General features: G+C 41.8%; 1 protein-coding gene across 2 annotated transcripts in view; it reads left to right on the forward strand.

The window, feature by feature from the left end:
* NTRK2 (neurotrophic receptor tyrosine kinase 2) overlaps positions 1-13,567 on the forward strand; it is a 204,989-nt gene that overhangs the window by 165,201 nt on the left and 26,221 nt on the right. The window lies entirely within an intron of this gene.

The following is a 13,567-nucleotide window of genomic DNA, read 5'->3' on the forward strand; positions in this document are numbered from 1 at the left end:
CAGTTTACCAGAGGAGGTGTAAGTACTGGACAGCAGCACTGGATCTCAGGAAGAGGCTAGGTGAGAAATTTTTACATACTCAGCACCTGAAAGGCTGTCAGTAAGTTTTTCCTGCCTTAAGCCAGGTCTTTAGTCCTGCTGCTTATGGTTGAAGACTTGTTTTGTGGTGGGTAAGAGTAGCCCATCGCGCTTGTTCATTCTGGCCCAGGCCGTTTTCTCTGAGCTTGGTTGCCATAAAATGATCTCTGAGGTTTGCAAAGGGCTTCTAGGATCGCTAGGTTAAACAGGACTGTGTACATTAATTACTGTTGTCAATGTTGTCTTTGTACTATGTGGCAAGTCATGTAGTTGAGAGCATTTGCTGTTTGCCACCACGTTAGTAATTTCATGATTGGAACTGAAGCTATCAGGTGTTTGTGGCTTGGGGAAGGCAATCCGTGGCCAAGCTGTTAGTTTATAAACCCTAGAGTTTATCCTGTAAGATAAGCCACTCAGCATCTTTAAGCACATTTTCTGTATCTGCCTCTCACATGACTTGGTGCCAGTGAATACCTTATAGATAAAATGAAGACCTCTTCCTTAGCCACCCAATTTGAGCTGCTGTCTCCGTAAAGGAGAGTGTCACCTCAGCATCAGTGTTTGTGAGATGCCCGGAAAGAGATTGTCTCTATGTCCGGCTGAGGCTGGACAGAGCAGAGGAAGCTACACACAATGATTATTGTTAAGTGTTGTTTCACTTAACAGCTGAGAAATAACAGTCTCCTCTGTTCTTTGTCTTTTCTTTCAAAAGGCAAACCTAGTATTAGTAAACATATGAGCTAGATTCCTCTTACATTTTGTTATTTTGGAAACTTGGCACTTCAAGCTATTTGGTCAATGTAAAACAAGCATGACTGCACTTCAGAACTTGGAAAAGTACACAGAATGGTAATCACTGCCTCCATTTGTGTTTGTGAGGACACCAGTGAGCACCGAAGGCCAGGGTTTCTTGATTTTGCCTACGAAGTATGAGCAATACTTGTTGGGACTGGAGGCGTGTCTCTGTTCTGTACTTCAGTGAGACTGGATTTGTTTACCATGTTCGTCATTACACTTAAGAATGAATGTCCACGCTTATCACCAAGTGTTTGCAAAGGCCTTGACAGTCAGAGGCAGCATTTTTGAACAATAAATGCTCTGCTTATTTTTGGAAAAATGAGTAACTCCTTGCTGCAGAAAAACTACCTGCAAAAAGAGATGGAAGCTAAGTAATCATATGGGCTTCCTGGGGACGACTGAGGCCTGGCACAGACATATGATAGTGTATTGAATCTGGTGTCATCTTACCTGCTCATGTACCTCTGGGTTTAATCCTTGAGTCTTACACATGAGCCCTCAAGCAAAGCTTCTACCCAGTGAAGCACAAATTTAGAACAAGACCCATGACCTGGAGAAAGCAGTGGTTCACCAAAGGAAATTCTGGGTAACCTGGGTAGTCCTTGGTTACCTCTCAAAGGACCTCATTCAAGGGTCCTTTCAACACTGCATTTCTCACTGCCTCTTATACAGAATCACTCCCTTCTTTCCTTCTTCTCTCCCTCTTCATGACTTTTTTTGAGGCCAAGGGAGGATTTGTGGCGTCCAGGGTGTAACAAAGGAGAAGAAAGAGGGAGTAGTGTGAAGAGGGTGCAATCATGGATGTGAGAGAGGGAACAAATAAGGCAGGAAAGATAAGTGTAGAGGAGTGTTAGTAAAAGACACAAGTGTGAACGAAGGGCGAAGGAGGTAGAAAAGTGTCAGAGGGCATGAATGAAGATGCAAAGTAGCATGGCTCCATCCAAATTGATGGTGTAAGCTTGCAGTATGATGGATGGATATGAAACTTAAAGTTGGGTAGTTGCTTGTTCTGCACAGTGAGAAAAACAAGAAGGACCATTCCTCTGGCCCCTCATGTTCCAGCTGGCTTCTAGCTGGTACAGAGGAGGGACAGAGCCACAGCCTGCTGTGCCACCATATTTCACAGTGATAAAAGTTGAAAGTTACAGTTGAGCCTGTGAGGTTTTGGCCTGCCCTGCTTGAGCCATTTGTAGGCCGGTCAGAAGCTGGTCATGAAACAGTCAAGGCTATGATGACTTTCCAGGCGGTTGCCTGGAGAATTATATCCATGGCAGGCCCAAGTAATGAAACTGTCAGCAATGACACTGGGATGGCACTGACCTACCATACCTAATTGTTTATAGCAGGCTAAGTCTTTTTAAATGCTCAGGCTTAATCACATATGTAGAAGCAATTCTTCCCCAACCTTGACAGCTTTATCTGATGCTTGTTGGAACGATTTACACAGCTCCAAAAAGCTCTGCAGGAAATGGTTCAGCATTTGTGTTTATTAATACACTGGAATCAGTTTTTTGGGATCCTACCACCCTGTCAGGATGTTAGATTTGCCCAAGATGATTATTTATAGCTTGCTTCTTTAAGATAAGGATGATCCCCAGTCCTTGTTCACTGTTAGATTGTTAATGACATTCTGCATTGAATCAGCTCAGTTGTTAAGACATGCTTCAGGGAAGAGAGGGAGAGAAATAACCCTTGGGCTGGGAATACATGTGACGCGTGGCCCTGATTGCACAAGCTTTGCTTTTTCTCCTCCGTTCTTTTTTCCTTTCTTTTTCATCAGGCAGGAATCTTGTGGGTGGGGGCAGCCCTGATGTACATGCTAGCATTCAGTATAACAGGAATAGTTTTCAATAGTCAGACCAGATGAGCCCAGGGACATGAAGAAACTGCAGTGGCTTTTCTTACCCAGCACTGCTGTCCACCACAGGCCAAACTAAAACAACTGTCAAGCGACACTCTGCTGCACTGCAGTCCTTGTAGCACAGTGGGTCATTTCACAAAGTTACTTACTTGCAGAGCTTAGGTCTCAGGTTCATTAGGGGCTTTTAGTTGTTTTGTTGATGTCTGGGTTTTGTTGTTTGGGCTCCCAACCCCCACAGGTCAGGATTTCCCATCTTTCCCTCTGATACCCAAGTAGTGTGACTCAGCAGCAGCTTTCAGTGGCTTAAAGTATTGACACTGAAGCATGGGAACAACTACTTTGCTAATATTTGTTCTTGTACTCAGAGATAGTATATCAGGCCCTTTTTAGGCTTCCAGTTCAGGTTTGCAAGTGGTTGCTCAGTACTTGGTCTTAAAATACTTCTATGCATTTCTTTATCATATGCAAAAAGCTTAACAGAAAAGGAGAAAAAAAAAGGAAGGTCATCTTATCCCAGTGCTTGGAAAAACTCAACAGGGATATGCTTTAAATATCCAGCCTGAGCAGCCAACTACAGGCTTGAGCCAAGATTTTGGATGAAACTCTGATCTCACCAGAGTAAGCAAGAGCTTTGCCATTAACTTCATTAGGACCAGAATTTCACCCTTCCACATTTTTATGTTTGTCCAGTGTGGGATAGAGACTGTTTCTGATTTAGATTTATGGAGCTCAGTTGTGTAATCCCTATTTAGCTATTGTATAACTTCCTTGCCTTTATGCAACAGCGCAGGGAACAGTGGAGAAAATAAGGACTCCTTTCCTCTGCTTGTACAAACCGCACAAGGATCTGTCAAAAGACTGGGGCTATTAGTGTGGTTTCCATCTTCCTTTAGGCCCAACTCGCCCCAAAGGGACAGAGAGGTTCATAAGTCACAAATTAGTTTCCTCCACTTATGGCACAGGTGGGGCAGAAGAACCCAAGAGGATGCGTTTCAGTATAAAGTCCAGTGACCCGGTTTCTCTTTAAAATCATCTGCATATTTTGTACCATGTTTTGCTTTTTAAAGAGAGCACAGCACATAGGATTGGAAGAAGCAATACAGGTTACTGAGCCCAAGCCTTCCACTCTTGCAGGAAGCCACGCAGTAGGTGTTAAGGGTGGGAGGAGCTACAAGAACCTCAGACCTCCTCAAGCTACATGGAAAACCCCAATGCTCATTAACACTTTAGCACCTTGGCACCAAGGGGCACCAAAGCCCATAAAAATTCCAGTCTGCCAGGGGAAAAGAGGAGGAGATGTCAAGGGTATCAACAGTGTCCTAAGCCCCTAAAGAGAAATTATGTTTGGCAAAAATTCCTGAGAGGTCTTAGGAAGTCAGTCGCACCCAACACACAACAGGAGGTGACAGTAATCCCCATCAGTCTGTCTCGGTGATCATTACCTTCTGAGCTGGCAAACTGTATAACGCTATGAGTGCATGAGCCAGCTGCACCAGCCTGTGGCATTACTGGGGTTTGGTGACAGCCCTCAGAGTACAGCTGGCCCTGTCACCTGTCCTCAGTGCCTCAGAACAGTGTGGGAACTGAAGTTGACCCAGAGCCAGATCATACAGCAAGAGGGGAAACAAAAATGCAGGCGGCAAATGCAAGTCCTGAAGAAAGACTTTAGTTAAACAAATTAATACGGAGCAGCCTGCAAAACGCTGACAGCCTTCCTCTGAAATGTCTCTCAGGTATACCACAAAATTGAATAGCAGCAGTCTTGTGTCTCTGAAGCTTGAATTTCTACTTCCTGGATCACTCCTGTCCTGTCACACAGCCCCCTGTCCATCAAAGTGGATGTTGCAGATAAGTAGGATACTGGTGCCAGGGCTTTCCCCAGAAGGCTGCTCCGCAACCTCACTGTCCTAATGGATGCAAATTTTCTTTTTTATCAGCAACCTGAATTAACTCATGACCAATGTACACCTACTTGATGACATTATTCTCCTCCCTTCCTAGCCTTTACGTCCCAAGTGTATTTAGAAAAAGTACTCCTGTACCGTCCCAGACTGTTTTGGAGGGTTAAAGAAGGCACACTGTCAGGAGAAAAGGTTCTTCGTTTTTCTTCTCCTTATAGTAGCCATCTCCCATGACTTCCATTGTGTGAAACAGCAGTTTCGGTGCCTCCTTCTGGTACAGACATCACTAGGACTGTGAGCAGTACTTTCCAAATGAGATTTTGCCCATTCTTGGATCAGAGGTACTTCCCAGCCTCTAATGAAAACATGCTGCATGGTACATCCTAGACGTGCATAGCCTGTGCAATTGGCACACAGTCACTGTATTGTCAAACAGTGCCCTGGGCCACTCTGATCTTCCACTCCTTCCAAATGAAGAACATCCCCTTTTTTTGAAGTCTTTGGTTTCAATCCCTCAGTGAATGACTTTGCAGTTCATACTGGCACATTTTGTACCTCTAGTGGTTGAGAAAGACTGTTGTCTCTCTTTTATTTTTAGCTTCTTTGGGCACTGCTTTTTTTTAAAAATTAAAATTCAGATCTTGTCTGATTTGGTGGTGAGTAAAGAACTAAAGAAACAGAATCATGATACCAAAAAGTAAACAGCTGAGGGGGTGAGAAGGATTTGTAAGGAAGTTTCTGAGATTTTTGTGGCTTTGTTTCTTAATGTTTTGTTTCTTGATCACTTCTATTTAATGTTAACGTTAAGCGAGTATTTTGGGAAAGGATGTCTTTTTAAAACAGAGTTCCTATGTGCTTTCAGTTCAAATGTGAGAAGTTATTACACTTCTTAGCCTCCCAGGAAGACTTCCAGAAAAACTAAGGATTACACAATTCGTTATTCCAGGCCAATTTTAAAAATACCCAGCTTTCAGGCCTTCTCTCTGTATAAAAAGGCCAAAAACCCTTTTGAGAAACTGTTTTGACACTTGGGAGTATTACGGTCCTCAGCAAACGGTCCTGATTCTGATCTCTGCTGTTGCTTAGCAAAGCCAGAGTAGCAGTTTGAAGACAGTGAAATAACATTAGTATTAGAGTAGTGAAATGGCAAAGAGCGTGTTGCCCGCTAGGCATAGTCCTTCCTTCATGTGTGAACCTAATATTGTAGAGTGCTGTATTTCTGGCAACTGCATAATACACTTTTCTGGTGACTGTATGAAACAGTTGCTAAAAGATAGTGCTAGTAAAATAATCACCAGAGAGTGATCTCGCTTAAGCTATTTCCAGTACCAAATGCCTATTTGCAAAGAGAATTAATGCATGACAGCAAGGGGCTAAAAAAAGAAAAGGCTGGTTTATCATTATTTGGGCTGTAACTAGCCAGGCAAGCACCACGATACAAATGTTTACAGTGAGGAACGAGTGTCTGTCTATTCTGAAAGGGCAATAGCAGCAAACACCTGCAGGTCTCAGCTGTCACTACGGAGTTGAATACCTGTGTGGGGGAGTTTGGAGGAGGCTGCACTAAAGAAAACAAGAAAGAGTTACTGAGAAGTCGAGCAGCTTGTCAAGGCATCCTCGTAGGTGTGTGTATTGAATTGTCACAGTTTGAAGGCACAGTTTGAAGGCTTTTTATTAGCTGCTATTTTTGCATCCATTGCTCAAAAGGAAATTATCTGCTTCCCTACATGGTCTTTTCGGCTCTCCTCCTCCGTCAGAGGCTCATTGCATCATGTGTAGTGCTGGGGAGGACAGAGGGTTCCAGCAGCCCTGGAGGACTGTGCACAGATGATTTCATGCAACTGGAAACAATACAGGAAATAATGGGCCAGCTAGAGAGATGTAAATCCGAACTAGCTGCCTTGAAGTCAGTGCAGTAACTCTGAACTTAAAGTAATGTAATCGCAAGCAGAATTAGGCCTAATGATTTTAGAGGGCTTTTGGGAGCTTCCTAAAGGTCACCACAATGTCAGCATTTAGAAACTTGTATGCAGCAGGACATGGCATTATCCTGATGCTAAAGGATTAGCAGCATGGCTTGATACCTGTTACTACTTGCCCATGCCAGAATATATTCTGTTGTGTGCAGGAAGCATGCTCTTTCCCCAGCTCATACTTACACATCTCTGACTGCTGGTGTTTTGTCTGGAATTGCAGTTACCTGCTCAGTTGTACACAGAGAGGCTAAATTCAGCTTTGTCTCAAGCAAGTACAGTTCCATCATTTTTAGCATGGCTATAGATGTAGTCACTTCCCAAGTGAAGTTTTCTCATCATCTTCACGCCAGGGTCATTGGTCTTGCTTATAGTTCTGTTTCCATCTGTTTTCACTGAGACAGATCCTAAGAGGGGAGTCCAAGAAAGTTTTCCATATTAGTGCTAGGAGAAGGAACATCAGATGTTCAGCATGTGTAGTGTGCTGCATTTAACAGTGAGTTAAGTCTTGCAGGGTTAAAGACAAGACAGTAATACAGAAAATGAGATTTTTAACTGGGAGGTTGTGACATACTTTGTTTTGCCAGATTTAAGCCCCCTCTCACATGGAATGTGCAAGTGGGAAGCCAGCTCTACGGCTCCTGGAACACATTCTTCTTCAGTCTGTGAGATCAAAGAGTATAGAGAGGGCAAAACCAGAAGAACATAATGACTAGGTTGAAAAATGGAGCTGATTGAAAGACAAACTAGAGCAGGGTGACCTTGCTTCTGTGACCAGTTGCTTGATTACCCATTGAATTTGGGTGTCTAATTATGCCTTTGTAAATCCACCCCCACTAGATTTACACCAGCGTGGTTCTCATGCAGGATGTCAAGAAATAGGTTCATCTTGAGAAAATAAGTTCAGCCAGGAAGCAGCACCTAGAAACATATGCCAGGAAATGCAGAAATCCTGCTGAAGCACACTATAGCTAAAAGCTCTGAATGTATGTCAATGAAAAACTTAATCAAAGTCTTTGGAAATTTTCAAATGGAAATTTTCCCTCTGTTTGCTTCTGTTAAAAGCTTTGAGAATTTACTGTTTGGTCCCATTTTGGTTATAAAACAGATACTACAGTTTTCAAATGGATGGAAATTTTGGGTTTCCCACCCCATTTTTAAAGCATTTTAACGGTGTGGTTTTCAGAGGGGTTACTCCTGCTGTATGCAGTTGGTAAGAGCCTTAGGATCCATATGCACGCCTATAGAATAGCAGGAAGTTTACACAGTCAGCATCACCAGTGGCTGACACAAGCTTTTTCTGTTGAGGGGCTTTTAGCACAGATGTTCATTAACTTAGAAAGTCCTTTTAAAATTATATATACAAAACTGAATCATTCTCAAAAATAACCACACATATGGATATAAATTGCAGGAAAGCAATGATTCACACGTTGAAATTAGCTTTACGAACCGCAATTTGGAGAGCTTTGCAGAACTCTGATCGAAATCGGCTCATTCCATGAAGTAGCAGCACAGCCCTACAAAGCCATTTTTGCAGGTGCTGAAATGATTTGACTGCTGTTTAGATATTTAGCACGTAAGAGGGCCATGTCCTCAATCCCAACCCTGTTCACGATTAGCTGGATTGTAGTTGGAATATTGGTGGAGGCTTTTTCTGTTGACTTTACTAGAGCCAATGTTTTATCTGGGGCTTTAGAAAGTGAAAAGTTTACAGGCAACATTTTCTAGAGACCAGGCATAGAACAGCAAGAGAAATGATGAAGTGATTTCTGTAGTTTTTCTTCCTGGGCCAGGTCTTTGTGCAGACCATTAATGCCATTTAGTAATTGTGGGGAGGAACTGTGTGTAAATATCTGGAGAAAGAGATACTGTACTGTAGTGCTACAGATTGTCACTTTTGGCAGGAAATCTGCAAAGCAAATGACAGAACTCCAAAGGTTAGCAGCTGAAACTGTTGACTTTGTGATGTGTGATGCACACACTGTTGAGGAAAAGATGATGTGGGAACAAAATGAGGAAAAGATCTCTGGGAGCACTGTGAGCACAGTCAGAAACTGGAGCAGCAGCTCCTGGCTGGTGCAGAGCACTGGTGCACCTTGTGTGACTGCGCCACTGCCTCCACTGATGATGGGGACAGCACAGAAAGGCCACCCGGAGGGAGCAGGACTAAACGGGAGTTCTCTTTTGAGGACTGATCACAGAATCAGCTCCCAGCAGAGTCTTTGCAGGCTTCCAGCTGGAAGGTTTTCTTATGCAAATGGCCTCTCTCCTTGCAACAAGGAAAGCAGTTGCTAGGCAGTTTTCCTAAATATGCATGTTTTTTCCTGGGCCCAAAGGACAATGGGCACTCTTTTGGCTCACAGAACTCAGGAAGCACGGAAAAGAAGAACTAGACAATTAGACTATCAAGTGCTATGTGTAACGGGATGGATCGAGAGGATGAGAGGACAGCATCAGCTAGTAATAGAGCAGACTCTACAAATCGGGCTCTGTAGATTGGTGCATGCACAGTAAAGAGCTACTGACGGTGAGTGGAAATGGGGAACAAGGGAAGCAGTGTGTGATACTGCAGGTCACTTAAATCTTCACTGCTCTCTGGGTCCTTCGGCTGTCTGCTGGAGCACCTGGCCAGCCAGGCAGCTTGCATGTGTCCAATCCAATATGGAGTGGAAGGGAAGTCATTAGCAAAGACTTGGGTCAATCCAAGCCTGTTGGCATCGGTGACAGACAACATGGACATACTTTAGGTTACCTATGTAGTTGTAATGGCTATGCCTTTGTGAAGCCTTTTCAATATCAGACATGAACAGTACTGAAGTTTTTGACAAGTTGTCAGGAACAGCTCTCCAAGCTTCCCAAAAAGTGAGGACCCCAGAACTGAGGTGATTTTGCATCTTGCAGGCTCAGGAACTTTGTAATTAGACTTCAGAGATAACTTGGCTTTGCATTAATCCAGTCTTACATGAAATGGAGCCAAAACACTTAAAAAATGCTGTCAAGCTTCTAGCTGTGGCCTAACTTTAGGAAGAGGTGAAGGCCTGATTTAAGGTGAGTTAGGGAATATGCATCTGATATCAAGCACAGATAAAAAAAAAAATTAGAAGAGGTCATGATGACTCAAATTCTTCTGTCTCCATCAGGCGAGTAAACAAATCTGCAGAAGAAAAGCCACATGAGTGGGAAGTAACTTCGTTCTTCCCCGCATACTGAAATGCTTTCAAGAAGCATACCTAGCTTAATACCTTGAATTTACTTTCAGAAGTTACTATTTATTTGTCCTTTAACAGTATCTTTGCAAAGCTGCTGTCCAGCCCTTGAGGATTTGAAGGGCTTGCATTAAATTTGGTATACAATCAGTTCCTACCTCTGTTCTCCAGTTCATCTCATCCAGGGCTTGATACTGCAATAGTAATGTCTCGTGTCTTTTGGTTTGGGAGCAGAGTCAGACTCATTGAAATGCTCAGTTAGAGGTACCAACCCTGAGAGGTGATGCAAATGAAGTTTCGAAACGATACCCTTATTTAGTCTTATATCTTTGTGTTGTTCTCCGGTGAGACATAAAAGTTATCTTGTCTGTTTTCAAGCTATTCCCCAATGCATATTTATGGTGGTCAAAAGTTTAACACGCTGAGTAGATGAGCCTTAGTTTAAAGCCTATGGAAGCATAACTTTGCTCAAGTTACATCTTCTCTCTTTGCTTCTCTCTACTATCAATGTAGTTAGCTTTTAAATTGTATTTTAACTCTTGATTTGACCTGGAATAATCATGCCTTTAATTTGCTGTGGCATTTTTTTCCTTTGTGACAGTTATGAGGAAAGACTGTTTGACTTTGGTTTTGTTCGTGGAGCTACATTCCCATATGCATTATGTAACCAGGAACTCTGCAAAATTGGGTAAAACTCTACCAAATGGGTAGCAAAACATATGCAATCAATTAGAATACTTTTTGAGATTAAATTTACTTTTGAGGAGTTTGCCTAAACCACCTTATTCAGAGTTGAGTCATAAAGAACAGTGATGTGGAAGGCCCCAGGTTAGAGAGGCAACTAACGAATGGTCAGCAAAGATTTTCAAGAATCTGTATCCTTGGTGATGTAGATGAGACCAAACCATTTTCAGCAACATTACAGAAAATACATGTACTGCCATTTTTTTCCATACCAGGAATGCTACAACATTGCTAGCTCTAATTATTAAAAGAAATCATTAGCTAAATCACTTCCCTACCCACCAACTCAGAAGAACAGCTTAAATTCTTACACTTAGACAAGCAAACAAATGCAGGATTCTGTAAAGTGTCTTTTCCTTCCTGGGCCCTTTCACTAAGGGCAAGAATTGTGAACAAGAAATATAATGGGGCAAGATGTGTATAATTAGGAGGCTAAAGAGCTATTCAAGCAAAAGGTTATTACTGTCTCAGAAACAAATGTGTATGTACCGGCATGATTGGGGGTGTAAGCGAGAATTTTGTAAGTATAAGAAGTAAGTCTGGAAAAGCCCTTTCAGTGGGAGCAACACAGAGCACAAAGAAGCCCAACTACTTCCAGGGTAGAGATGGATACACTTTGGAAGAAGCTTAAATGATAGTCACCCGTGATACTTGGGGCTCATCAAACCCTACTTCAGTCCTGTGTTCCACATAGCTGTGTTCAAGCTTTTCTCCACAACTGTGAGTCCTGGAAGTGAACATTTTTAAAAGAATGTCATTTTAGTTATTCATATAATCACATGCTTAGAAGCCAGGACTTTAAGGAAGAGCTATAGTGGGAGACTTTTGATAATAGAGTAAAAGGCTGCAAATCTACATCTACAAAAAATAATGAGCCTTTGTAATAAAGGAGTACATAGTGAAAATAAAATAGATAAAAAGCCATTTAGAGATAAAGGAACCTTGAGATTGTGGTACTTTAAAGCACAAAGTACTGTTTTTTGTTGCTATTGAAAATGAATATGGTCTAAGCAGTTAGTTTTGTAGCTATACAATTTTTATAGAAGACAGAAAGACACTGATATGTATTCAAAGAATGAAAACTTGTCCAGCTTCCAGACCAATGAGCAAACTGGCATTGATACCACTGGGGACAGGATTTTTACCTTTACCCTTATTAATTGCAAATTTTTAATGGCTTTACATCTGTTTTCGCTTCTGTGTTCACTGCTGTATCTAAAGGGTGAAAAAAAATCACATCAGCCTATGATCCAATCCTTGCATGCCACACCATGAAGCAAACCAATGTTTTGCTGGAAATGTAAGTTTTGTTTTCTTTTTTTTTTCCAACTGATATGTAAAATGTGATGCAGTCTGATCCTTCCTTAGGAGATTTTTTTTTAACATCATTTAGTCCATTCCAAGGGGGGGGGAGGGGTGTGTGTGAAGGGAGTCCTTCAAATTATTTTATGACCTGCAAGATCATGTCTCTATAAATCTGGATTTAATGGTGTACACAGAAAGGGGGAAATCTTATCAGGGAAATCACTCTCATTTTCTTTCTCCTTCTCTTTTTAATTTTCTTTTTCATTTTTTGGTGATAGAATTTTAGGAAGATAAAGAACTGTTCATTAAATATATTGCCAGATATTCTTGTTTCACTGTCAGTATAAATATAAAGGGGAAAAAAAAGAAGAGGCAACATGAAGGACAGACATGACGATTACAAATCATTTGTCCTAATGTTTTTCTCACCTACCTTCCTCATAGTGCCTCAGCCCAATCCCACAAAATAAAAATGTGATGTTATCTGGAGAATATAGATTCTTTCTAGATTGATTTACCAGATGCCTGTCACCACCAAGTCACTTTGAAAGGCTAACTGATAGGCTGGGCTCTTTGCAAGCTACTGCTCTGCATGCAGTCCTTTTGCAGCTGATTATGCTGCCAATGTTATTTTCTGATGGTGAGATTTAGTGCAGCATAGCTGGCTGGCAGTATCCTTGTAGGAGATTTTTCTTGCTTGTGAGCTAAGCGAAGGGCAGGGTCCTGCATTCTTGGCAGCCATTCATATGCATGAGCTGTTTGTTTTTTGCATTCAGCAAGCAGAGTTTTAAATCATCTTCAGCAAAACAAGACACAGAGAAAAAAGAGAGATCAAAATAGAGCTGAATATTTCATGTCATAATTTTGGCAGCATGTCTCGTCTTGTCTTCTACACTGAAAGCACCAATGAAAAAGGGAATTTTGCAGTTTTCAGTCGAGTGACTTTTCCATGCTCCTTGAGTATCCTCACATATTCTAGGACTGGTCTCTTATGCCATATCAGCCATTTTTTTGGAGAAAAGAATCTAGTGTTGAGTACTTGTGTGGGAAAAGCATAACCATGTTAAAATACAGCTCAATGCCAATACACAGTGAGTGGAATGTGCTCCTCAGCAGAAAGCCAATAGATACTACTTGAATCTACAAAATAAAGCTTATATGTTGTTTAAGATATACAGGCCCAATATTGCCATTTTCTGCAGAGGGGAATTCTGTTTAAAGTGATCAGAAGATCCATCTCACACAACTCCTCCCTGTTTGCATAGACACACACAGTTGTGATTTTTTACATCAATCATGCTTGGAGGAACATACAGTTTTGACCAACAAATGTTTCCATGGCAGTTTGGAAAGGGACTAAATGGTGGGTTTGGAGCTGAGCCAGCTTGTATATGCCTACATATTACGCAATATTAACCCTCTTGTTTTCCGTCCCGATCAGCTTTAGTTAGTAGAATAAAACACTAAGTAGAAAAGGAGGAAACTGAAGGCTGTGCTGTACTACACGCAGTAAGAAGCCCTTCAAATACAGCTTTAAGCACAGCTAAAATGGCATAAACTAGGAAATACAAAGGAGTTTCACAGACAGGTTTATATAGCTCCACTGTACAACGTGAGACTGAAGATATGTCTAGTCTGCAGGCACTGCTAGCTCTAAAACTGTGACACGAGCTTGATGCAGACTGCAAAGCTATTCAG

This window comes from Aptenodytes patagonicus, chromosome Z, assembly GCF_965638725.1.
Source record: "Aptenodytes patagonicus chromosome Z, bAptPat1.pri.cur, whole genome shotgun sequence".
NCBI lineage: Eukaryota > Metazoa > Chordata > Aves > Sphenisciformes > Spheniscidae > Aptenodytes > Aptenodytes patagonicus.